Source organism: Sceloporus occidentalis, unplaced genomic scaffold (genome assembly GCF_023333645.1).
Source record: "Sceloporus occidentalis isolate IW3139 unplaced genomic scaffold, rSceOcc1.0.p SCAF_2, whole genome shotgun sequence".
Taxonomy (NCBI): domain Eukaryota; kingdom Metazoa; phylum Chordata; class Lepidosauria; order Squamata; family Phrynosomatidae; genus Sceloporus; species Sceloporus occidentalis.
Window position 1 is genome coordinate 264,174,786 of NW_028316982.1, and position 27,793 is coordinate 264,202,578.

The 27,793-nt window shown below is 41.2% G+C and overlaps 1 protein-coding gene across 20 annotated transcripts in view; it reads left to right on the forward strand.

The window, feature by feature from the left end:
- Positions 1-27,793, forward strand: part of DLG2 (discs large MAGUK scaffold protein 2) — a 1,248,672-nt gene that overhangs the window by 1,108,667 nt on the left and 112,212 nt on the right. The gene's annotated exons all lie outside the window — the stretch shown is intronic.

The window sequence follows — 27,793 nt, forward strand, 5'->3', positions numbered from 1 at the left end:
GGCATTACATGTCCCAAAGGGAGTAAAATAGATAGTATCTGGTTTTGAATAGCTGTCAAATTTGTCTAACAGCAGGTGCAAATATGAACTTTTATCCAATTTTGAACATTTTCTATCTGCATATGTCTGGAAAATCTATCGTCTTCTTTATTTATTTTATGTACTGGATGAAGCAGCCACCCAAATCCTGTATCACAATATACTGGTTAATCTTTAAGATGCCACAAGGGTCTTGGTTGTGTTTGTTCCAGTTGAATTATTTCTTCCACCAACATCTCCACCCTGCCAAATCTGAAATAATAGAGAACCGAAGTATGCTTTTGGATAATAGAATCCACTATTGTTGCATTCTATGATCTTCGTTGTATTTTAATGAGGATCACATTTAATGCTTTAATGATTTGTTTTGTGTTGACCTTTGCTTGGGGGTGTGAAAATAGTTCATATTCATTCACATCCTTCCTTTGGTAAGTTTGTGAGATCAGTAAGACTGCAGTGCATTTGTCTTCTGACTTGAAAGACTTCTAAAGCATCGTGCATGCAGAAATATTTGCTTCCCATGTATGCATCCACATGCACATTTTTATCTGAATGTATTTTCCCTTCTCATCAAAACCTGCTTGATTTAGCATCTTGCAGATCTGGTCTCTTAAAGTGCTTTTGTTACCAGCCATCCAAAAGATATTGCTTCTCTTTGTTAATGGTTGCCTGATTCTTTTGTCATTCTATCACCATGTGCTAGAGTGACATAGCTGCTAAAAGGATGAGCTGCAGACCAGCAAGTTCCCAGTTCAAATCTTGCCACTGCCATGAACTCAATAGGTAGTCTTTAAGTGATTGGAAAAACTATACATAGATTAAGTATTATTACAATAAACATTCAACAAGCTAGTTTCTCTCAGCCTCCATCCTTCACTGTCCCTGAAGTGTTCAGTTTAGAAAGAAATAATGCTCCCCTGTCTTACAGGGTTGTTGTAGGAATTGCTGTGCATTTCAAGTGTACTCAAGAGCAATATGAACTCTATGGACTTTTTCACATAGGGAAACTCAGGGGTTTAAAGAGTGATTATCCCATGAAATTCACGCAATCGCAATTAACATTTTTACACAATGTCGCAGTTAAAGTGCCAATATCCTGGAAATAAACAAGCAATAAACAGCAACAAAATCATTCACGAGCAAATCCTGTGAATGATTTGTTGCTGTTTATTGCCTGTTTATTCCCGGGATAATGGCTCTTTAAAATGTTAATCGTGATTGTGCAATTTTCATGGAATAATCACAGTTTAAACCCCCTTGATTTTCCCCATGTGATAATGTTCTATGTCTTTAAAGTGCACACACATTTACCAGTCTAGGACTGTCCAGCTTTTTGGGATCGCAGCTCTCATCACATCCAGCCAGCCGGGCCAGTAGGAGTAATAGGAGTTGTAGTAGAACCTATCCAGAGGGCAAGACTTGTCTAAACAGTTTGGACTTAATAGTTTGAGGAAGGGACATTCTTCTATGGAGAGAAACAGAGAGGAACGTTACCTACTGTTTGCATTTTGGAGTGATGCTAAAGGGAGAGTCAGTTGCCTGGGAATATTTCTCACTGACAAATTCCCTCCTTCATAGCGTTCTTCTGAAATTTAAATCTGAATTAAGTCATGTAAAAGAAAGAACTGTACATTTGCTTCTCTTCTGTGATAGACATCTGGAATTTACACTACTTGCTCTAGATGTCACTGCAAAGCACCTTATTATCCATCCAGGCATAGTATTCAATTTCTCCATGACTATCCATCTACTACAACAGAAGAGGACAACTGTTATATGTCCCAGGGTAGGTTTCTGCCCCTGGGGCTCATTGGGTGGGCATGCAGTATGCCAAAAATACAAAAAGAGAGAGGGGGGGGGGGAGTAGTCAGAAGTCTACTTCTAATCCGAAAAGCAAAAGTTGTTTTTGTTTTTGTTTTGTTTTTAAAAAACTTATCCATGGGTCAATGTAAGTACTGTACCTTACGTTTTATTTAAAAGAAGGAACCAGTGTAATCTGTCCTGGAAGCACTGATCAACTCTACTCTCTCATCCATCTAGCCTTAAGAGCAAGTACAAAGACCTATGTCTGTTGGAACTTTATAAGTTCTTTGACATAGTTTTGCTTTGCTTCATCCTTTAGATCCTTTGCTATGTGCCACTAAGTTTTACCCTCGACTTATCCATAAGTCATATCAAAATCCATAATTTCAGCCCCCAAACTTGCCCTTGACTTATACATGAGTTCAATTTATAGTCAAGTATATATGGTAATCATAGAAGATACAATAATCAGAGAAGATGCCAGCCACAGATGCTGGTGAAACGTCAAGAATAAACTCTTCTAGAAGATGGTCACATAGCCCGAAAAACCCACAAAAAACTGTCAATTAGGGTTACTGATTTTTCTTCCCCGCCAAGCTATTCAGTTTTGTTAAATAGCCAGCAGGTACAGTCTCTTTTTACTGAGAATAGCTGTATCTATAGAATCTGGTTGGTGTCAATGGTTGGGAGTGCTGGTAGTAGTGGAGGTATTATCATGTGCCATCGACTTCACCACTATGAATGAGACACCTCTATGACCACCTGTTATTTATGCTCCTGCTCAGGTCCTGCAAACTCAGGGCCATAACTTGCTTCATTGAATCAATCCAGATGTAATGTGTCCTCTTTTTCTATTGACTTGTCTCATGATATGTCCTCAGTGTAGTACTTTTGGATTGTTTGACTTGCTCTCTGGCCCATTTATATTTCTTTTTGGTAGTTTATGGTATCTGAAGATGACTTCACATTTCAAATGAATTTATTTTTCTTCATGGCAGATTTCTTCACTGTACAGCTTTTGAGTGTTTATTTACTCACCTTTTACAAGACTGTGCCAATATTTACAACTTTCTTTAGAAATTTCATTACTGTAGAGAAATATATGTTGCTACCCTATTTAGGGTGCTGTATACAGTTGTGGTTGCTGCATCCCACAAATAATTGTTGGGGCAGTTGTTATATTGTTTTATATTGTTATTTTTAACATACTCAACTGTACTTTATGTTTTAACCACTGGCTTTTCAAAGTTCATGGCAGAGGCTTTGTCACAAACAGTGGTATAGAAATATTTGTAATATGTGTCACAAATTGACTAAATGTTGTATTTATGGAAAGGGGCAACTTGAATTATCAATGATCCAGACCTATCTTTGAGGCATTGCAGTTTAGAGTGAAAGGCAAGTAAATAAGGACATGACAGGGACACAGCTTGGAAAAAAATACTTTTTTTAGATTGTAGATTTGAGTGAACTTTTCATAAAAAGAGATTCACTTATTCCTGAGATTCCTTTGGACCATGATTCTGAACATGACAGATGGCATAGAGGCAGCCCAAATGAAACAGACTCAGAGCATAGTAAGGTTAGTTTTTTTGTGGGACTGTAATTCCCACAATATCCAGCCATCAGACCTACTACCCCATGGCCACCATTGTATGGTAATTTCCCAATTTTTGTAACAAATTTCCCTCCTCTAAATTTTGAAAGGTTGAATTGTGTCTCTTAAGGATTACTTACTGGCAACAAGAGTTCATGAGTAAACTATGCTGGCATTGGAGGTTGCATCTTTTTGCCTTTAGACCTATGCACCACTGGAATGTGGTTCCTATGAATGTGTCTGAAATTGAATTTGGCTCTTGGATTGAAACTTGTTCGTGTGGTAAAATGGCCTTTGACATACTCCAGTGAAAAACTGCATGTTTGGAAGAATGAATCTTATTCATCTGAAGTCTTCCTTTTGGTATCAAACGATACCTTTTTTCAGAAATAGTCTTCATATTTTACTCTCTTTTCTGCAGATTGTGCAACTGCATCCATCTGTCAGAGTATTTGCATTGTGTTATCACCATGGGTACCATTATAAGTGATGCTGGGGAAATGAAGCATAAAAATATGTATGCTGCAGCTAGGGAAATAAACAATAAAGGCAGTAGACTGAGGATTGTTGGGGTGATCCGGAAAGGGTGTATTACTAGGACAGCGTAGTCCAGATGACAGTAGTAGAACCTGGGAAATTTGGATTCAGATATCATTTTAGTTATGAATCAGTGTTTGACCTGGGGCAAAGCATTTGCTCTCAAGACTCAGAGAGAATATAAAACAGAAATGCACAAAGCCAAAATCTGTGAAAGCACTGTGATGATTCTACTAGTTGTTAGTGGGAAGCAACTTTCAGTACTCTTTCCTGAGAAGCTGGAGTATTGATGGATGTATTGTAACATCACAACCACTCGGCCAATGAGTGTCAGATACGTACTTGCTCCAACTGCAGCAACATCACTCCTTCTAATAACACTCTATTGGTAAATGTTGGTGGAAGTGGATTGCAAAGATGGAGAATAATGAGAATGAAGAGGGGAATATCAGTATGCTCAAGGGATCCCCAAGCATTATGGGGACGCACAGGTTCTGTTTTAAAAGCATATGTGATACAAGTATCTCACTCCTCAAAGAACAGCCTAGTGAGGACTGAGCAAGAAAAGTTTATTACCAGTCAGAAAATAAAAACACAGTAAGGGATGAAGAGCAGAAAAGAACATCCAGCTAGAGCTCTCTCCCAGATGATTGTATAGCAGAAACCCAGAACTTGAACAATCTTGTTGGGAAATAGGGATGCACTGTACAGTTTTGATGATAGTCCCACAAGTATATATAAATGATGATGGCTGTGTGTTTGGATATCAGGTGGTGGGCAAAATGAGGGCATTGCCTCTCCAAATAAAAAATCTTTCTCCCAAATGAAATGTCCATTTTGTCTCCAGGTTTCTACTATTGCAGCGAGTGAGAGAATGAAAATTATTCTCATCTTGTTGTTGCTATATGTCTTCAAGTTATATCCAACAATGACCTTAAGATAAACTTATCACTGAGTTTTCTTGGCAAGATTTGTTCGGGGGGGGGGGGGTTGCCTTTGCTTCCTCTGAGGCTGACAGAATGTCACTTGCCCAAGATCACCCAGTGGTTTTCCATTGCCAGGCAGGGATTCAAACAATGTCACTTTTTTCTTCTTCCTGCATGATTTTTAACCATCTTTTACCTGATGAAGATGTCAGTGGAGCTTTGAAAGATCACATGAAATATTTTGTGCATTTTGGCTGGCCAATAAAAGCATCACTCTTTTGCGGATTTTGAATTCTTTTACATTTTATTTCACTTTATGGCCAGTATGGCTATCCCTGAATATGTTCCCTGTTTAGCCATGTTTGCTCTATAAACATTTTTGTAAAAAGTAGTGTGCCTGTACCTCCATGTTCTGTTCTATATTGCGGCAACTTCTCATGCTTTTGCTGAAGTGGAGTAGGCTAGATATTTAATGTCAATAAAACTGTGAAGGTAGATGCTGCAGCACTATCCAAACTGGCAGTAGCAAGCAGAAGAAATCTGCCCGAGTTCTGCTAAAACAGGTGACAAAAATGGCTTTGTTTTCCATAAATTTGGCGTGAGGTTAGCATTTGTTTAATATGTGCTGAGTCCATCAATACTAGTGCATCCCAGTCCAATTGAGCATGGCTGGTATGAGAGATGCCCAGGGACATAGCCAAGGGGGGGTGGGTTCTTGGGGTCCAGACCCTCCCTTCAGTTAGATAAAATGAATGGTGTGTGCTGCCGCGCCGCCACACCCAAGCCCCATTATAATGGTGGCACTTAGTCTGGACCCCCCCCCCCCTTCCCAAAATCCTGGCTACGTCCCTGAGATGCCAGTGCAGTTGTGGCTGAAATTGTACATCCATCTTAAAAAGCTTGAATGACCACTCAGATATCCTCCATCATTTCGATGAATGTGCATTTGCCATGACAAACAAGTTCCACTTGTTTCAGTTGATCTGGGATAAGACTGAGATACCTCCCAAAAATGGATAGCGCAACATAGGGATATTCAAGAATTTGATGTGGTTCACATTTCAGTACAGACTTATCTAATTTTGCACATTTGTACAAATACTTGAATGATCACTTGATTACCCTGTAAAATTCTCTCTCCTCTGAATTTGGCAATAGAGTTCCTGAATTTAAAATGTATAATAATAATAATAATTTGTTTTATTTATATACCGCTTTTCCAAAGATCATAGCGGTGAACAGCAAGTAAGCTAATTAGCAAGTAAGCTAATTTGCCCCCAACAGTCTGGGTACTCATTTTAGCGACCTCGGAAGGATGCAAGCCTGAGTCGAGCTTGGGCCCTTTTGCTGGTCTTGAACTCGCAACCTTGTGGTTTTGAGTTAATGGCTGCAGTACAGGCATTTAACCACTGCGCCACCAGGGCTCCTTATATGCCAAAACACATATATGAAGGGACACAAATATCTGCATGTTAAGGAAAATAATGCCCAAAAATACATCTTTAAAAGGTTAATTATTTACAAAAAAAAGAGTGTGTTATTAGGCAAAATTGAATACGAAAATCCACACCTTAGAATGAATTAACCCAAAAAGAAACTGTGACAAAAATATCCACAGTTTGGGATTGATTCTGTGCAAACTTTGCATGTGGTTGTTTTCTGTGTAGAAATATTTTAATGCAGAAATGTTCTACATCAACTACAGGCAAATTTTGCCTAGAATGAGTCCAGAATTGCAAATAGGCTTCCAACCCTGTGTGGTTTTCAAAGTCCTTCTCACGGCAGGAAGAAAATTGTTAACATTACTTGTTGCTTCATTTGAGAATAACCTTAATGAAGAATTACCTCCCTAGACAAGAGGATTTCTAGCCCTACTTTATGTTTCCAATCATGGATTATAGCCAGTTATAGCAGGTGAGGAATGCTCAGGCCTTCTGGGTTGAAATCTGTTTTTAAAAGATTGCCTATTCAACTACAAAACCATTCAGCTATAAAAGCAAAAACCATGGGGAATGGGATGTAAGGACAAAAATGTCCTTTACATGGCCCCTCAGTTGTATTCAGTGACTACTTAAAGGAGACAGAGAATTCTACTCATAGTTCCTACACCCTCTAAAATTGATGTATATTCTGGCCACATTCTCCAACCCACCATAATTCCCTTAAAAAGTTACTTTGATGGACCACAACTCTAAGAATCTCCCCACCAGCCTGTCCATTAGATGGATCATGTGAAAATGCAGTAAAATTTTGAGAGCAGCATAGCTGTTGATAGACTCACTTGAAAAGCCTATTTTACATTGTGTGATTTCTGCTTGGTTAGAAGCCAGTTCTTACCCTTCATACTGAGATGAAACCTTAAGAGAAATTATTATAAGTGACAAAGGCTGCAAAGAGAGGAAATTGATCCTCCTCCTCCTCCTCCTCCTCCTTATTATTATTATTATTATTATTATTATATCCCAAGTTTTTCCCAGTTTGGGAGCCAAGGTGACTTATAACATTTAAAAGAAACATCATTAAAATCCACAACATACAAAAGTTAACAAGCAATTAAACTATCAAAAAATTATAAAATCAATTAAAAACATACATCATTTAAAAAAAACAACAACAATTATAAATAAAAGTCCAGCTCATTATACAATGTTTCCATGTCCTAAAATTCAATTCCAAAAGGCCTGACAGAATGCGTAAGGCAATACTGTAAGGGATCATCATACACTGTAGCACGCCTATGGTGAATGGCTGGGCTCTGGAACTGCCTCTATGGTGCATAGCTCCAGGGGATGGCAGAAAAAGGAGTCTGTCCTTGGGGCTGACTGGGGGTTTACTCTCTCCTATAAAGCTTTGTGGGGGAGCGCCCTGGTTTACCATTCAGTAAATGACTGTCCAGGTTGCAACCAATAGTCTTTGGATTGCCTCTGGGGTCAGGTATTTTTCCCAAGGAAAGAATGAGGAGGTGGCCACAGGCTGACTCTTGGGTTTCAGTTACACCTGCATAATGCTTCTCCCCCCCCCCCCCCAACACTTGGCTCATCTCCCAATTCCATTGAGTTAAATTAGTTATAAGTCAATAAAGTGGACCTTGTTTCAACTCACCCTCTTGTATCTGGTCTCATTATTGGTCATTAAAGGTTTTTACTTCCTTGCAGAAAGATAGTAAGGACATTGCCAAACTAACCTTTCGGGGAAGAACGTTTGGGAGCCTGAGAGCAACCAAGGCCCTCTCCCATACTTCAACCAGATCTACCTGTGAGGATGGTGGGACAGAGTGATGGTCCTCTCTAGATGTCAAAACACAGGGAAGTTTGCATAGAAGAATACAATCATTCTAATAACTTGAACCTGGGCCACATAGCACACTTTATAGGCCATCACCAGCATGGTCTCCTGTTGCATCAGTAGAGTCCCGTCCAGCAGAGCTGTTCAGGGTGGTTAAAGAGCTAACCCAGCACCCTCCCACCCTGAACCCATTTTTGGAACCAACTAAAGCCTGCTGAAGCCTATTCAATTACTTTTTCGCTGATAAAATCTCTCAGATAAGGGCAGATCTTGATGCTGGTATTACAACAGAAACTATAAGAGAGGCATCCAGTGCCTCCGTGGACTGGATCACTTTGAATTTGTAAATACTGATGAAGTGGACAAGCTTCTGGATGTGTAAGGAGGACAATGTGCCCTCTTGATCCTTGCCCATCCTGGTTGACCGCCCAGGGAGGGGATACAGTAACAGCACTGCTCCAATCTAAAATCAACACATCCCTCAGGGAGGGGATATTCCCATCTGAGCTTAAACAAGCAGTGGTTAAACCACTTTTGAAAAAACCCTCCCTAGACCCCCTGATAAGAAACAACTATAGACCAGTCTCCCTACTACCATTCTTGGGCAAGCTGATCAAGAGGGTGGTTGCCCTCCAACTCCAGGCTGTCTTGGATGAAGCCGATTATCTAGACCCATTTCAAACCGGCTTCAGGGTGGAATGCGGAGTTGAGACTGCCATGGTCGCCTTGGTCGATGATCTCCGTCTGGGCATGGATAGGGGAAGTGTGACCCTGCTCGTTCTTTTGGACATGTCAGTGGCCTTTGATAAATAAAATAATAATAATAATAATAATAATAATAATAATTTTATTTCTATCCCGCTTTTTGCCAGGCCATCAAAGCAGCGTACAACAGGTTAAAATACATCCATATATACATAATACCCCCCTTAAAACAAGATTAAACAATGTAAGATTAAAAATTACACAAGCTAAATAAAAATCATCATGGGCAGAGTTTACTGAATGGGAAGTCTTATTTGTGGCCGAGTATTTTATTCTGGGAAGCTTGCCAGAAGAGATCTGTCTTAATGGCCTTTTTAAAGCTCTCCAGATTGGTAATTTGACAGATCTCGTCTGGCAGGCCATTCCATAAGTTGGGAGCGGCTGCAGAGAATGTCCTCTGGGAGGTCGCCGTCAACCTGGTCTTTAAGGGCTGTAATAAATTCCTCCCAGAGGACCTGAGTGTACAGGGCAGATTATATGGAAGAAGGCGATCCCTTAGATAGGTTGGGCCCAAGCCATGTAGGGCTTTAAAGGTGATAACCAACACCTTGTACTGTGCCTGAAAACTGATAGGCAGCCAGTAGAGTGACTTCAATATTGGTGTTATATGGTCACTCCTTGCTGTTCCTGTGACCAACCTGGCTGCCATATTCTGTACCAACTGGAGTTTCCGGACTAAGCACAAGGGTAGCCCCATGTAGAGCGCATTGCAAAAATCAAGTCTTGAGGTTACCAGCGCATGTGCTACAGTTTTGAGGTCACCCTGTTCCAGGAAAGGGCACAGCTGGTGTATCAGCCAAAGCTGATAACAGGCGCTCTTGACCGTCGCATTCACCTGATTCCTCATCTGAAGCGATACCATTGACCACGGCATCCTTCTGGAACGCCTGATGGAGTTGGGTATCGGGGGCACTGCACTTCAGTGGCTCCATTCCTACCTCTCAGACAGATTCCAGATGGTGATGTTGGGAGACAGCTGCTCTCGTAAAAGAGATGATGTGGGGAGCAGTCATTCTGTGGCCGGGCACTTTTATTCAGGAAAGGCCTGCTGGAAGAGATCCGTCTTGACAGCTTTTTTAAAGCTGTCTAAGCTGGCAATTTGACGGATCTCGCCTGGCAGACCATTCCATAGTTTGGGAGCAATTGCAGAGAAGGCCCTCTGGGAGGTAGCAGTTAGTCTGGTTTTTAAAGGCTGCAATAGATTCCTCCCAGAGGACTTGAGGGTGCGGGGCGGATTATATGGAAGCAGGCGATTCCTCAAATAGGTTGTACCCAAGTCATGTAGGGCTTTAAAGGTTATAACCAACACCTTGTACTGTGCCCAGAAACTAATAGGCAGCCAGGGAAGAGATTTTAGGACAGGTGTCATTCGGTCACTCCTAGCTTTACCGGCAACCAGCCTGGCTGCCATATTTTGCACTAGTTGAAGTTTCCGGACTAGACACAAGGGTAGCCCCATGTAGAGCACATTACAGAAATCAAGTTGTGAAGTTACCAGTGAATGTACAACAGTTTCTAGGTCCTTTACTTCCAGGAAAGGGCGCAGCTGGCGTATCAGCCGAAGCTGATAACAGGCGCTCCTGATCGTCGCATTCACCTGATTTCTCATGTGAAGTGACGGATCTAGGAGCACCCCAGACTGCGAACACAGTCCTTTGTGGAGAGTGTGACCCCATCTAGAACTGGAGGTTGCAACCCTATACCTGGTTTGGGGGGCCCTACTGTAAGTACCTCCGTTTTGTCTGGATTCAGCCTGAGTTTGTTTTTCCTCATCCTGCCCATTACCGCTTCAAGGCACTGATTGAGGGGAGAAATGCCAGAAAGATAGGATGCAGGTCCACAACAGGAAAAATAAACCAGCCTGGATTTGTACTCATGGTAAGAAAACAGGCACACTGTACGACAAGATTCTAAAAGGGTTCCAAAAGTCCTCCCTTAGCAACAGCATAATTAGGCAAACTGCAAGCCATATTGCTACGTTCAGCCACACTGAAATTTAAGACTAAATGAAGCAGTCCTCAGAGGTGTTAAATCTAATCCAATTATAAATCAAATTAAAAAGTGTGTGTGTGTGCATGTGTGTGTGTGTAGACACACATGCACAGATAGGAAAACATCAGCAGTGTAGTGCCTCAGTGTGCTACAACTGTTTCTTTCCTGGAAGTTCTCCTGTAGCCAGCATCTGATATCTCAGAAAGGGACACTGGTGCATGGATCAACACTTTAAGTAGCATTAGTATTGAGCTCTTCTGCATATTTTCCCTTTCTCTAGGTGCATGTGTGTTTTGGGCAAGGATATCTCTTTAATGACACAAGTTGTTCTGCTACCAAGGTCTGTGAAATGTTGAAGGGTGGGTAATCGCCATGACTAGCTCACCGGTAAAGCTAGCAAAGAAAACACCATGATAACAACTCAGTAAGGTCTGGGATTCAAGCTGCCTAGAAGCTTCATTGAAATTTCAGTAATTAATTATTTCTGCTGAAAATCATTTTAGAAAACTATTCTTCTCTAAAGTTGAGGAGACTATACCCAAGAGACAATTAAGATCAGGTCCATGTGTCTGCATTCCCTTGTCCAAGTCCATTTCAGAGGAAAATGGGAAATGATCATAGAATCATGAAGTTGGAAGAGACCCCAAAGAGCATCCAGTCCAACCCCCTGCCATGCAGGAACTCGCCCCTGACAGATGCCCATCCAGCCTCTGTTTAAAATCCTCCAAAGAAAGAGACTCCACCACACTCTGAAACAGTGTATTCCACTGTTGGACACCTCTTAATAAATATCCTAGATATCCAAATCCTGGGCAAATACCTTGGGTATGGGCCCTTCAACAATATGTCCTTGGTGAGTGTTTGCCTTCCTCCAAGCAAGCAAGTTAGCACTTGATGGCATTGAGGAGTGTCTGCCATTTTTACTTGCTCATTCACCTGGCCTCAATGGGCTGAATTTTGAAGAGCAGACATTTGTTGTAACAGTCCTCAAAGCAACACCCCAACAGAGCATCTCCCCCCCCCCCCGGCAGCCATATTGATTCACAACACAAAAAATATTTCTGTCATTTTTAATCTATACCCTGGAGTAGGCCTTTTGTGAGTCTAATGGGTCTTAACTGCTCGTTCAAGATCAAACTGTGAAAAATTCTTTTCATTGCAACAGGGATAATTCATAATAGTAGGTGACTGCTGGGAAATGTATTTTCATCCTGATACTTTGAAGATTGCAGCTAACCTGAAAGTGTCGAGGAAAGTTGGAGGCACAGGGCATGAGAAGATGTAAATATTCCAGGTAATCAAAAAGATCTGTCACTACAACCCTGTGAGCCTTGACTCCATTAGAACACTTGGCACCTAGCACTGTGCCATAGAGCAGACGGGCACAAATCTTCCAGCCCACAGACAGTCAAACAGCCCTTTCCCAATACATAATTTTAGCACTATGATTCCACTTGAACAGCCATGACAACATCCTATGGAATCCTGGAGTATGTATCTAGTAAGTCACCAGAGCTCACTGGCTGAGAACTCTAAATATCCCTCCCTAAACTACAAACCCCAGGGTTTAGCATTGCCAGGCTTGTCCCCAATTACATCATATATTATTACATCAGACGTATTACATCATCAGGGGCCACTCCCTGTGACATCACAGTGGGTCATCCCTCTCTTGCCTTACCTGGAAGAAGGAGAAGAGAAGTGTCAGGATGACAATCCTCAGGTGGAGACAGAGGAGGCTGGCAGACCTGTTATGAGAGAAGCGGAGCCTGGTGCATTCTAGGCAGTGCCTGCAGATTTAGTGGAACATATAAAGGCTCTGCACCCGGTCACATGTCAAAAGTTAAAACACAGGGAATAAAAATGTCAGATATGCTCTTCTCCTCCACCCGAAGTAAACTATGCCAATTTACTGAGGCCAGCTAGGCTAATTTACTGTCCACTATAAATTAGCTCAGCCAAAACTATTCCAATCTGCAGACAACAGATCCAACGCTTCCCAGTAACTTTGTTTGATATCCTCAGCTTCATGTATCTTTGGCCTTTTCCATCAACCTGGACTAATCTCTCTGGCAACTGCCTTTTGCAGTATCTGGCTTGGTTTAGGAGTGTTTGCTTCAGTTGACTTCGCACTGTCTGGATTATGCTTCTGTTTCTACGGACACAGGTATCACCTTGAGACTGGCCTGGCTTTTCCCTGGTCAGCCTCTACAGATGAGGTGTATTACATTCCTGGGTGCTTGCTTGTTTTAAAACAAAACAATCCAGGTTTCAGGTTTTGACCCTGAAATCTCAAGGCTTGGGATGCTCCTGACCGAACAATCGTAATTTCATAGGATGTTCCCATGCTGGTTAAAGTGGATTCATGGTGCTATAAATGTGTTGTGTGAAATGTCCCCTGGTTACTCAATTGTATGTTGTCAAGAGTTGATACCACTGAATATTTCTGATACCCTGGAGTATGATTCCTAAGGGAAAGTAATTTTAGATTTAGCAGGTAAAGTGATCTTGTAGCACCTTTTGAGACACTGAAAGAAAGAAGCTGTTAGCATGAGCTTTCATAGATTTGAGTCTGCTTCCTCAGATGCATGAAGAAGTTGGCTCAAGTCTACAAAAGCTGATATTACCAACTTCTTTCTTTCAGTTAGTCTCAGAGGTGCTACAAGATACCTTTGCATACTGATTTTCCAGTCTAACATGGCTATGTGTTATTCAGATTTTATGTGTTGCAGAGGCATGAATCTGCATGATCAACTGACAGTTTTATAGCCTAAAGCAAAAGAAGATGATGGCCAAGTCCTACATGCAATTTTTCCAGCATCATTTCTCTCAGAAGCTTTTTTGTGAAAATGCTCCATTGAATGGAGAAAGGGGGTGATTATTCCTCCATCTTGTTTTCCATAGTAGGCTTTTAGCCCTGACAGATAGGAAATCATCAAAAATTGATTTAAGAGGCCTGTATATGGCTGCGGACCAAACCCTGTCATGAAAATATGCCCAGGGTATCCTGACCTGTAATCAGCTGCATTGTGCTTTGCTCTCCATAGTTATTTATTTCTTCACTTTAAAGCAAATTGCTATGTTCAGCGACAGAGAGGTGAGGCTTGTTAAAAGTATGTGGCACAGCGAACAACTTGATTGCTCAAGGCAATCCAATTAGCACTAGCTCAGGCATCTGATGGAACTGAAGTCTCTTGCACAGTATGAAGAAAACAACTTCTTCAGATGAACTGTTTTCAACAGGAAATATTAATACTGATAGTATTCCTTAAAAAGGTAGGCTGACAGAACAACTGTGTGTGTGTATGGGCCTTCAAGTCACCTGTTGACTTATTGCAACCCCATGGTTGTCTTAGGCAAGGAGTACTCAAGGTAGTTTTGACAGTTCCTTCCTGTGAAATATAGCTTGCAGAACCTGGTATTCTTTGTTGGTCTCTCATCCAAGTACTAATCAGTGCTGACCCTGCTTAGCTTCCAAGATCAGATGGGATCTGGTACCTTCAAGATATTTAGGTCCTCACAGAACAACTGGCCAGACATACTTAATATGGCTGCAGTTCTTTGGGCCAACTGAAGTTTCTGAATTCAAAGATATAGCCATGCTAGTCTGTATAATCAGTATGTAGAGAGATCTTGTGGAACCTTTGAGACTCATTGAAAAAAAGAGGTTGGCAATATTTTCTGATTTAAGGTGACCCTAAGGCAATTCTATCATGGGTGTTTCTTGGAAAGATTTGCTCAGACAGGGATTGCCTTTGCCTTCATCTGAGGCTGAGAAAGTGTGACTTGCCCAAGACCACCCTGTGGGTTTCCATGACTAGGCAGGGATTTGAATCTTGGTCTCCAAAATTGTAGCCCAGCACTCAAGCCACTACATCATGCTGGCCCTCTAGAGCTCATTACAGTAATCTAAATAGGAATAGTCAGCTTCTGAAGTTTAAAACCCTAAAGTAGGAATGGGGATAGTGCAGGCCAGGGATTGTGTGCTCTTCAGGGGTATATGTACACTGTTTTTCTGAATCTAAAACTCTCTAGACTTCCCAGACCAACATTTCTTGTCCAGAAGTCACCTGGAGTCCAACTTTTGCAGAAAAGTTGGAGTATAAATACTTGACTAGGGCAGTGGATGACTAGAAATCTTGGAGGTCTCTCATTCATAGGGTCACCATAATTCAAAGTCAACTTGACAGCAATTAACAACCAAAAATAATGATGACAATCATGATCAAAAGTAAATTTTCAGAAGAAGAACCTAAGATTTTGAACAGGTGGCAGTCTTTGCCTCACAGATTAACACCAAAATGTCTCTTTTATAAAAGAGTAAGTGAGTTAACTGCAATTTATCTCCCTCCCTCTTTCCCTCTCTCCCTATTTATTTGTTTATTTTGTTGTTTTTGGCAACTCCCTGGGGCACAAAATAGGCCTCCTCCCAAACCTGACTTAGGCCCAGGACAGATGGGCAGGAAGCACCGTCCTTCAGCCAATTCTAGGGTTCTGGAGCAAACAGCAACTGCATGCTCCGGAACCCTAGGACATGTGGGCACCAGCATATAGACACTTACATCACAAGTGCACCAATAGCACACTCATGACAGGTTCTTTTTAGGGCGGAGAGACTGCTGCAGTTTGGCTGCTGCGGTGTCCCTCCTCAGGAAAACCAGACGACTGCAGCCCAGACTTTCAGGGAGGTATGTAGTGAGCCACAGTTTGTCATGCCTCTCCTGGAACATTCAGTATTGCTAACCTGGGGTTGAACCTAAGACTCCTTGAGGCTCACCTGACTGTATGCTTTTTGGTGGTGATGAAGACTAAGGAAGAATTTTATGAGAAAGAGCTCTCTGCATATAGAATATTAATGTGTTGGGAACATGGCTTCACTACAACACTTCTCAGAGGCTCTAAACAATTTCAAAATGGTAAATAGCTAACAGGCCATGAATCACAATCTCTCCAGCCCTCCTGAATCCATATTCATTTTCTTGCCTTGAAATGAAATGCAATCATCTTAGATTCAGTGACTGGCCCAATGGCTCCTCTTGGGATTTTGATGTTTCAACTATACTGTGCGTGAGAGAGAGTCATTAGTCACTACTCTGTTTGTCTGATGCCAAGAATGATAAAGAAAGGGTGACCTTCCAGTCAAAGAGTTAGTCTTTTGTGAGTTTTTTGGGCTATGTGGCCATATTCTAGAAGGGTTTATTTGGGACATTTCCCCAGCATCTGTGGCTGCCAACTTCGGAGAAAGCTGGCATGGAAGAGAGTTGGGTATATATGACTCTGGGTAGGGAGGAGTGTTTCCATGTTAATCTGTGTATTGTTCTGTCAGTAATAACACATCAGGAATAAACTCTTTTAGAACATAGCCACGTAGCCCAAAAAACCCACAAAAGACTATGGATGATGAGCATGAAAGCCTTTGACTTCACAAAGAGTTAGTCCATTGCAGCCTCTAGTATACTGGGTGCAGTAGCATCATCCCATGTGACTATCTTGAAATGTTAAAAAAAAACCCACAAAGCAACAATATATTGTTTGTTGTGGGTTTTTCGGGCTACATATAGACCATGGTATCCTTCTGGAACGCCTGAGAGAGTTGGGAATCGCTGGCTCTGCCTTGCAGTGGCTACGTTCCTACCTCTCGGGCAGATTCCAGATGGTGATGCTGGGGGACAGCTGCTCCTCTATGAGAGAGCTGACATCTGGCGTCCCTCAGGGCACCATTCTGTCCCCCATGCTGTTTAACATTTACATGAAGCCACTGGGTGAGAACATCCAGAGACATGGGACGGGGTGTTATCAGTACTCTGATGACACCCAAATTTATTTCTCTATGTCTCGGGCTGTTTCAGTGACCAAAGAGGGCATCTCCACCCTGAATGACTGCCTGAAGTCGGTAATGGATTGGATGAGGGAAAATAGACTTAAGCTAAATCCAAATAAAACGGAGGTACTCGTGATAGGTAAACCCAATCCAGGTATGGAGATAAGTTCGCCAGTTCTAGATGAGGTTACACTTCCCCTGAAAGACTGAGTCTGCAGCTTGAGGGTGCTCCTGGATTCGTTGCTTCAACTGTCTTCTCAGATTGATGTGACAGCCAGGAGTGCCTCTTATCAGCTTCGGCTGATACGCCAGTTGCACCCCTACCTGGAGCAGCAAGGACCTAGAAATGGTCGTACATGCTCTAGTAACCTCTCGCCTTGATTTCTGCAATGCGCTCTACATGGGGCAACCTTTGTGCCACATCCGAAAGCTCCAATTGATACAAAACATGGCAGCCAGACTGGTCACCGGAAAATCCAAGTTCAACCATATTACATCTATTTTAAAATCACTACATTGGCTGCCTATTTGCTTCGGGGCACAGTACAAGGTGTTAGTTATCACCTATAAAGCCCTACATGGCCTGGGTCCAGTCAACTTGAATGAACGCCTCCTCCCATACAGTCCTTCCCGCACACTCCGATCCTCCGGGAAAAACCTCTTACAATCTAGAAAGACCAGACTGGCGGTGACCTCCCGGAGGTCCTTTTCTGTCACCGCTCCAAAAATTTGGAATGACCTGCCGGAAGAGATTCACCAATTATCCTCACTCGAGGCTTTTTAAAAGGCGACAAAAACCTTTCTCTTCCGGCAGGCCTTCTCCAATTGATAATGTCCAGAACCAATTGAATCCCCCTTTTATTATTTTTCTTACTTGTGATTTGTTTTTAACTTTGATGTATTGTTATGTACTTTTTAAACTTTTTTTTTTTACTGTTTAATTTTATAGATGGGAGGGAGAATTGGGTCGAGGTTTTGTTGTTTTCATTGTTGTATATTGTATTTTCTTTGTTGTTACCCGCCTCAATCGGAAGAGGCGGGATATAAATAAATATTTGTTGTTGTTGTTGTTGTTGTTGTTGTTGTTATTATTATTTGTGGCCATGTTCTAGAAGAGTTTATTCCTGACGTTTCACCAGCATCTGTGGCTGGCATCTTCAGAGAATGTTGGCATAGAAGACAACTGGATATACAGTATATATATACTGTGTGACCCTGGGTAGGGAGGAATTTCATGTTAATCTGTGTATTGTTCTGCTGTTGATGGCAGGGTCTCAGGGTGGGAGGATATGCAGAGAGGTGTACACTTCTCAAAGAAGGGTAGGATTTTAAATGCTGTGTAATTTGGATTTTTAATTTTTTTCATTGTGATGTAAACTTTGTATCTACAGTTTTAATGCATTTGTATTGTTATTACCTTGTATTGTTTTGAAAATTTTGTAAACCACCTTGAGTCCATATGCCAGGAGAAAGATAGTAAGGCGATGATGATGATGATGATGATGATGATGATGATGATGATGATGATGATTCAAAACAGGATTTCAAGAATTTATAAAGATCTTAGCAGATCCTCCATTACTTTTTAGCTATTCTTTCCCATTGTCCAATGTTGAAATTGCATCCTAGATTCACAGAATTTGAAAGTTCCCTGATCACCATCAAGTTTAGCCTCCTGCCAATGCAAGAATCCACCGTTAATTGTATAATTGTGTTTTAATTTTTGTATCTTGTGGATTTTTTTACATTTTTTTAAAAATCATTATAAGCCAGTATCCAAGAGCTCAACCTATTTGGGAGGTAGGACCCAAAAGTAGCTCCTTTAAAGTTTCAGTTGAAACACTCAGGATTCTATAGGATGGAGCCATGACAATTAAAACAGAGTCTAAGTGCATTGATTCTGTAGTATGGCAGCAGCCCAAGCTAAACATATCCTGCTCCTTAGGTCATTCTCCATAGGGCTTGGTTTCCAGATCTTTGATCATTTTGGATCAAAATCTCTGTAAACAAACATGAAAATGGAGAGGCATAGGGAAGAAGATGCCTTCTTGTTGTTTCCTTCTCACATGTCTTTGGACAGCCCTGGGCTCAAACTGCCTAAAATAGAGGAAACTAGACCTCCTGTTGCAAGTTGAGCTCATTCAAAGCATGACCGATTTTGAAACATTTGGGCTCGACTGGGTCCCATCTGTCTGTTTTGGGTTTCTCTCCCCCAATTTCTCTAACTGAGCCTCTGTTCATCAGTAAGCAAATAACTCTATGTGCATGTGGGTGGCTGTGTTTGTACATCTTTAAAAAAAAAAAAGCAGTCATTGGGCAAAGTAACAAGTGCTGAAATTGCCAAGCTGTTACCACACAACACACTTGGTGGTAGCTCTGAGCCTGACAGTTTGGCCACAAGACAAACACCTTCTACTCAGATGACCACACATTACACCATTGACCAGATCAAAGAAGAGAGATTTAACAGAGGGAAGCACCACATTTATTGGAACCATTAATCCCATTAATCCCATTAAACAGGATTGGAGTGAAATAACCCAGAATTAGAAATATTAAATTTAGAAGTAATTTGTTCCTTTAAAAAAAACTAGGCCATTAGTTTTATTTGTTATTGGTGAGTTAGCTTTATGTTATTTATTTTTAAAAATCCAGTTTAGAAAACACAAAATGCAATAATGGTGCTGGTGGTGGTGGTATCTGCTGTTACATTTTTTAAAAAGACTAATGATACTGGTAACCTTGTTACCCAAAACATAATGTGCTACAGAGTCAAGCTTAATTGTACACTTGTGTTTGTGCACCACCCCCAAGTGGTGAAAGAGGTCTGTTTGTCATAGGATGTGATTTCCCTCACTAACATGTCTTGCATTTAAAAATATGGCCATGTTAACCTGGAATATCAGTACGCAGAGAGATCTTGTAGCACCTTTGAGACTAACTGCATGAAAGAAGTTGTAGCGTAAGCCATCATAGACTTGGTCTACTTCCTCTGATGCATGGAGTGAACTGGTTAGAGATTTAAAATTTCCAGAAACTTTGAAGCCATGGCCAAAAAAACCACATGTTTTGTTTTTCTGGGGTTTTTTTTTCCAGGGGGGGAAATGGAAATTTTCAGAAAAAAATTAAAAATGTAACATCAGCATTTTTTTCACACATTGAAAATTACTCTATTACTTTAGGAACATAAAATGTGACTATGTACAATCAGATTTGGCATAAAACTATCACAATTGGTATATTAAAATACAGTGTGTTCAAGCAATTATTACAAATGGAATTTACTTTTATTTATTTTTTTTAAAATATTTCTAAAAAATGGAGTAATAGTAACATGAATCTTGGTTTTGCTAGTTTATGTGGTTCTGGATCCCCTTGTGGATACCAAAATCCACAGTTGCTCAAAAGCCACAGATGTTTGAGGACAATGGGACTTTGCTGCCTTGCCCTCCCCCCTGAAGCCCAACTTGCCACGGCAGGTGGCTGCCTCCCTTCCTCCTCCTCTCGGTCTTCCTCACGCCTCCTCCTCTTAGTCCACTGTCATTGCCGCCATCTCTTCTTCCTCCCCTTCCTTTGTCCTCTTTTCCTTCCCACCCACCAGCGCTACTGCCATCTCTTCCTTCTCTTCTTCCTCTTCCTCTTCCCCCTGCTGCCACTACTGCCACCGCTGTTCTTCCTCCTTTTCCTTGCTCCTCCTCTTCCACTCCTGTTGCCACCTCTCTTCCTCCTCTTCTTCCTCCCTCTTCCTTTTCCTTCCTCCTCTGCTTCCTCCTCCTTCTCTTTCTCCCCCACTGTCCCATCTTCTGCCTCTTCCTCTACTTCTTCCTTTCTTCTGCTCTTTCTTCCTCTTCCCGCTGCCACTACCACCTCCTCTTCCTTCCTCCTCCTGCTCCTCTGCCACCACACTCAGCAGAGGATGGCAAGTCCGCAGATATGGAGGGCAGACTGTAACAAGTGTAGTGTGTCAACAAGATACATTAAGATTTACAAAAAATTACAAGAAAGAGAATAGAAACAAAAACAAGGAACTTTATCACACAGTCCCTGGAATGGGCCTGTCGCATTCTAAAAGGGAACGTGATGGGGACAGGAGATGGCAAAGAATGCATCTTACCGCACAGGTAGAATGCTGCCACTGCTGCTGAACATTCCCATCGTGTTCCGGATGTGTTCCTCAGGGGGCGATTTTCAGGAACGCTTCGCAAGCATTCCTGAAAATTGCCCCCTCTGGGATGCATCCGGAATGTGATGGGAACATCCAGCGGCAGTGGCAACGTTCTCCCTGTGTGGTAAGATGCGTTCTATGCCGCCACCCATCCCCATCACGTTCCCTTTTAGGGCGCGACAGGCCCATTCCAGGGCTTGTGCAATAAAGTTCAAGTAAAAGGAAAAAAAGAAAAAATGAATATAATGTGGCATCCAATCTCCCTTACAACAGTTATATTTACTTACAGTTATTTATGCCTCCTTCCCTACTAATACAACAAATTCCTTGCTCTTGCTCGTCCATTCCTTCTAATATTCATAACCAAAAATTAACAAGACATGTTACTTTTTCTTCTTCTTCTTCTTCATTTTTTGCAAAAAGTCTATAAGGGGTTTCCAGACCTTGGGAAAGGTCACTAGTGACCTTTCTCTAATCAGACAAGACAATTTATCCATTTCTGCTAAGTCTAAACAACCACTCTCCTAGAGTATTATTTTTCAAATATTTCCAAATATTATTTCCATCCCTGTCCAGACACCTTTCCATCATTTTACCTGCTATGAAACTGGGGGCATTTAAGACTTTTTATGGGTTGATTTTTTTAAAAAAAGGTTTACACCCATTTGACATACTGCTGACAACAATTGCATTTGTCATGCATACATCCCAGTCCATGTTGCCATTTCAGCTGTGTCCCTTCATTATAGCAGAACCTTTCCAGATTCTGCATTGATTCAGCAGCATGAATAAAGTACTGGGATAATAAGCAATTCACCATTTTCTCCCCTTCCATCTGTTCCTTTGGCTTCTTCTCCTCCTTGCTGATTTTGTACCACCTAACAGCTTTATCCTACTACAGAACTGTGGAAACAACACTCTTTAGCTGTTAGTTCCAGACATGTAAGTAGGATGTGTTTAGAGTGTGTCTCATGGTTTATGGCAATGGAGCCAGTCTTTGCCATATTTTAATATAATTTGGAGACACAGTATGGTAGTTATTGTTCAACTCTTTTGTAATGCCAGTCATTTGTCCCGGTTCGCTTATTCTTTGGAATGGATCTGACATTTCTTTTTCTACCAACCTCTTCCTTTTCCTCTTTGTGTCTTTGTTCTGTGGTATTTACTGGGCAAAGGGAAAGAAAATCTATCCAAAAAAGGGTGTATTTTTCTGTACATTTTCCATTATTTTTCCTAGAAGGGGCAGCGATATTATGCCCCTGCATCCACAAACAACAACAGAATCTTGGTGCATCTTGAATGCAATGTTTATTTATTTTAAAGCTTTAGCTAGTATTTAGTAGTGCAGTTAGGATTTGTAACCTCAAATTACAGATGCATAGATGGTCTATATTTAGAGATATAGCCATGTTAGTCTCGAAAATCAGTATGCATCTGAAGCTGAAGTTTACGAAAGCTCATGCTATCTTCTTTCTTTCAGTTGCTTTCAAAGGTGCTACAAGATCCTTTTGCATCCTGGTCTGTATTCAGTAAGACTATGTAATCTTACTTAAACCTATGTAAATATCCTCCAGCCCACCTTAAGAGCCAGCAGTCAGATCGGGTGAAGGATATCATCCAGCTTCTGATTGGGGTAGAAGGACATTTCCAACCCCACTGACCAGCAAAAAAGGCTGCAATAATCAGGAGCAAGTCCATATTGCAGCATTGTTTGCTGGCAGGACAGAATGGAAACGTCGTCCTCCTGATGCCCTGACTGGAAACTGAATAGTCCTCCTTTGTCCAATCTGGCTGCTGGCGATTAAGGGGGGGTTGGGGGTCAGTAAAAGATATATCACTTAGGTCTGGTCTGCACTGCAGAAATAATGAAGTTTGACACCACTTTAACTGCCATGTCTCAATGCTATGGCATTCTGGAATTTGTAGTTTCACAAGATATTTAGTCTTTTCTGTCTGAGAGCCCTGGTGCCACAACACACTACAAATCCCAAAATTCCATAGCATTGAGCCATGGCTGTTAAAGCGGTGTCAAATAGTATTATTTCTGCAATGCAGATGCACTCTTGGTTTCACTGTGTATATAAGATCAGGCCTGGGTAGTACATGAATGAGGGACCACCAAGAAATACTAGAAATTATAGGTTATATTTCAGAGGGAGGCAACAGCAAACCACACCTGAGCATTCTTTGCCTAAGAAAACTCAATAAAATTTATGGGGCCACTATAAGTCAACAGGTTAATATGGGTTTAGAAGTTTGGCTCTGTCTGGCATTGTTAAATTGCATTATTTCTGCAGTGCAGATTATCTTTTTAGTTGCATAGTTAGAATTAAGTAACCAGTGTAGGATATTGGCATTTCTTTATATACCTGCATGGATTATATTTGCTAAAGTTTGCTAAATCCCATGAAAGCTGATGCCCAATGACCTTTGTGAGTCTTCAAGGTACCAGAAGAATCTTTTCCATTTTAAATAGTACATTGAAAAGTCCATATTGTTTAAGTACATCTATCTATGATTTAAAGCAGAGGTGTGGGATATGTGGCCCTCAAGGTGTTGTCAGACTAAAACTCTCATCTTCCTTTAGGAGCCTGGGCTGATGGGTTGTTGTTGGACTGGAACTCACATCATCCCTTAGCTGTAGGTTTGCTAAGTCAGGGCCATCCTAGGCCCTGAGCTTTCAAAGACAAGTCCTGAGGCCCAGGGATGACCCCTTGTAATGTCACAGGGGATGGGCCCTGACAATTTTACATAGTTGGTGTTACAAGGGGCATCTCTGCTGATGCCATTAATCATGATAAATTAGTCATATATACAGTGTTTTCAAAGTAGTGCTCTTTTCCTGAGAAATGGAGAGTAGTATCTAAGCCCTGAGACTTGGAGCAAGGTCCGAGATCTGGAAATCCTGCTTAGATGTCCAGGGCTGATAGTTGCTTAGTTTCCCGTGACCATGGTTCCCATCAGCTGGCCAGGGCTGATGGGAAGTTGCAGTCCAATCTTACCTGGAGGACCAAATATCCCTCACTGCTAAAGCTTCTTAGTATGTATTTCCCAAGCAGTGCACATTTTAACATGTACTTTTTAAATATATGCATTTCATCAGATGTGTTATATAGCAAGTAGCAATAGCAAGTACATTTCTGTTCTGCTTACTTATGTACTAAGTGGTTTTCAAAGTGTAAGCTAGTTATATGTACGGATGGATGTGTGTGTGTGTGTATCCCAACACAGGAGATTCCTCACACATCACTCTGCGAGCAGCCATTGTGGTGCAATGGCTAGAGTGCTGGACTAAGAGTAGAGTTCAGAGTTCAGATTTCAGAGAAACTACCATTCAGATCCTCACTTGGACATGAAGTTAAATTGATTATCTTAGTCCAGTGGTTCCCAAACTTTGATCATCCAGATGTTTTGGACTTCAGCTCCCAGAATTCCTGAATGTTGGCCAACCTGATTGGGACCTCTGGGAGATGAAGTCTAAAACACTAGGACAAAAGTTTGGGAACTGCTGTCTTAGTTCAATCTCTCCACAGCCAATAAAGTCTACAAGAGAAGAGTATCCAAGAACATTGGAGAACATCCAATAAAGCTTGCAAGAAAAAAAGAGAAGCATATCTTAAGATACTGGAAGATGGTCTTTATTATGTAAAATATTGAGTTGTTTTGGCCTGTGGATACTCTGAGCCAAGGGCTTCAGCACTAAAAGTAAAGACAGCAAAAAATTAGAACAAATAACTCCAATGACATCAACAATGGCATTGGGCTTCCTTGTTCAGACATTTCTGCAGTGTTTTTATAAGTGGGCTTCAGAGTAGCCATAAGCCAAAACACAACAGCCTTTTTAGCTGATAAAGACCATCTTCTAACATCTTGAGACGTTTCTCCTTTTTTCTTGCGTATCATCTTAATGCTACCTCAAAGGGCTTTTGTGAAAATAAAAATGGAGAGGACCATGAATATCAAATTGAGCTCTTTGGTGGAAAGGGATACAGTTGTAAATAATAATAATAATAATAATAATAATAATAATAATAATTTTTATTTATAGACCGCTATTCCGCAATGATCATAGCGGTGTACAGTACAAAAATGCAATACAATCTCTCTCCCTCAAGATGGTGGCTGAAGGGAGGTCTTTTCTTCTTCCAGGCAGGCCTGGTGGAGCTAGCCTGCCTCTCTCTCTCTCAAGATGGTGGCTGAAGGGAGGGCTTGTCTTCTTCCAGGCAGGCCTGGTGGAGCTAGCCTGGAATGAACTAATGAACTAACCAAAAAAAAAAAAAAAAACAAAAAAAACCCCTACAGATTGATGCTAAGGTATCAGTAGTTAGCATTTCTTGCCGTACTGTGAAAAGTGCTTGCCCACTGTTTCCTACAGCCAAGCCACTGTGAAAAATGTGAAAGCAGGGCAGATCATTTACTTACAGTCACTTGGCAACCCTAAGGTACTTTCCATCCAATATAATCAATCTTTAAAGCGGGCAGAAGAGGAAGCAATCCATACGCAGCCAAACAAGGAGAAGAAAGGCCAACCTAGACTTGTACAGATCAGCCTGCAATCTGTTAAATCTTCCAGAGAAGATTTAAAATATTATTTTATTTTATTTTATTTTATTTTAGAAAGAGCTTCTCTAGGGCAGCTATTTTAGAGTCTCAGTGAAAAGAAGATCTTGGCATAGGTCACAGAATGCTAGGGGCCAGCTAAGACTTTAAGCCTCTCTAGAGGGAAAGCTTATGTGGAACTGAGACCATGCAAAGATCACAGTGACAGGAAAGAGAAGAGTCAGCCTTTGGTACAAAGTGGTTTTGACAGGGGGCTGCCAATTAAAATGTAGGGAAATCTGACAGGCCATCTAATACAACTGAACATTGGCAGAGGATCTTTCTTCCATCCTCCCATCTCTTTTTGGCTTCTCTGCCCTTCACATGTGAGGTACAGCTGTTGCCTCAGCCATTCACAATTCTGCCCTGCAGGACAAAAAAGACATCTTTACAATGGTTCCAGATGGCATGTGGAGCCTGATATGTCTCTTTTTCATCTGCTTTTCTTCAAGCTAGGAGTAAAATTTTGTATGGTTTACATTTTAAAATAATGCTAATTTGCAATTCCTGGATAAATACATAGCTCAGAATGTGTGTGTATGTGCTGTGTACCTTCAAGTCATTTCCAACTTACGGAGACCCTAAGTTGAACTTATCATATGGTTTTCTTAGCATGATTTGGTCAGAGGAGGTTTATCATTGCCATCTTCTGAGTCTGAGAAAGTGTGACTTGCACAAATCACCTTGTGGGTTTCCATGCCCAAGCAGGGATTCGAACCCTGCTCTCCAGAGTCATAATCCAACGCTCAAACCACTACACCACACTGAGTCAGATGGCATTTGATTATCCATATTTTTGTAGTAAATACCCTCAGTGCCAATTTGGCAGGTACAGTCCTCATTAATCCTCTAACATTTCATTTTAAAATGCCCCAATTTTCCATCCTCCTACCACCCACATCCCTTTCTCCTCTACTGCATAAAAAGAAACTGGGTTCAAATTGTGAAAACCTCCATTCACTCCATTGCACTCCAGTCAACATCAGGGAAGAAAAGGAGCAGAATCATGCCCTTCCCTGTAGACTCCAGCAAGATCAAACTTCTGCAGACTCTCCTTACTTGTCTGTTCTTCCACATTAATAACCTTTGCCACCTCCATCACTTTCTGATGTCACTTGCCCACATGTGTTCTAATTTTCTTCTGTGAAATGTTGCAGAGTATGGTAGTGTATTTCTTACCCTAAAATTTTATAGCAGTTGAAACTGTTACGTTTTGGACTCAAAGAATCACCCATCCAGTACATCCAGTCATTTGATCCCCTTTTCCCAATCTCTGCAAAACCATGGATGAAAACGTGCATAAAAAGAAATGTTGTGTGCAAAAAGAAATATGTGGTGTGCAACATGTGTATGGCAGAAGAAATTGTGTTTTGGGGACAAAAGCAGAAACTGGGAAAGCATCCAACAAAGTCCACAGAAGAAATAGGAGACACAGCTCAAGATACTCCCAGAATTCCTGACTATTGGCCAAGCTGGCTGGGACTTCTGAGAGTTGAAATCCAAAATACCTGGAGAACCAAAGTTTGGGAACTACCGATCTACACTGTAGAAATAATGCAGTTTGACACCACTTTAACTCCATCCTATAGAATCTTGTAGTTTTTTGAGGCACAAATACTCACTGGCAGAAAAGGCTAAAGACTTTGCAAAACTACAAATTCCAGGATTCCATAAGATGGAAGTCCAGCTCTTAAAGTAGTGTCAAACTGCTTCATTTCTACAGTGCAGATGCACCCAGAGAGAGCATATTTTCCTGGTTGGAAATTAAGAGAGAAATCTTAGCTAAAGGGGCTGTTCCCAGATCAAGGTGAAATACAAGGGTTATTCTGTCTCACTTACAGAGATGGGATAAGGAACATTTAATCTAATCTAAATGCTTCTAACCAGGAAGTGGAGGCAGAGCAGAGGGTGAACCCTGGCACCACAGTGACTAGGAGGGAAGGAGGGAGATAATCATAACTATGTAAATATGTAGATCCCTTGGAGAGTCTCCCACGTGAAGACAACTGATGAAAATCTGGCAACTCAAATATAAAGTTATATTTGGGAGCTATTAAGAATCAAAGTTCAGAAATTTCCAAACCAAGGACTCTCTAACCATTTATTGGATAAGTGGAAAGAAGTTTTTTCCAATAATTTGAGATTTTGTGGTGCAGAAATGTCTGAACTTAGATTCTAAACAGCCCCCCAAGGAGAGCCTTAAGAGGATAAACAAAATGAAATGCATTGGGGTGATTTTTTATTAATAAAATCTTTTTTGAGCT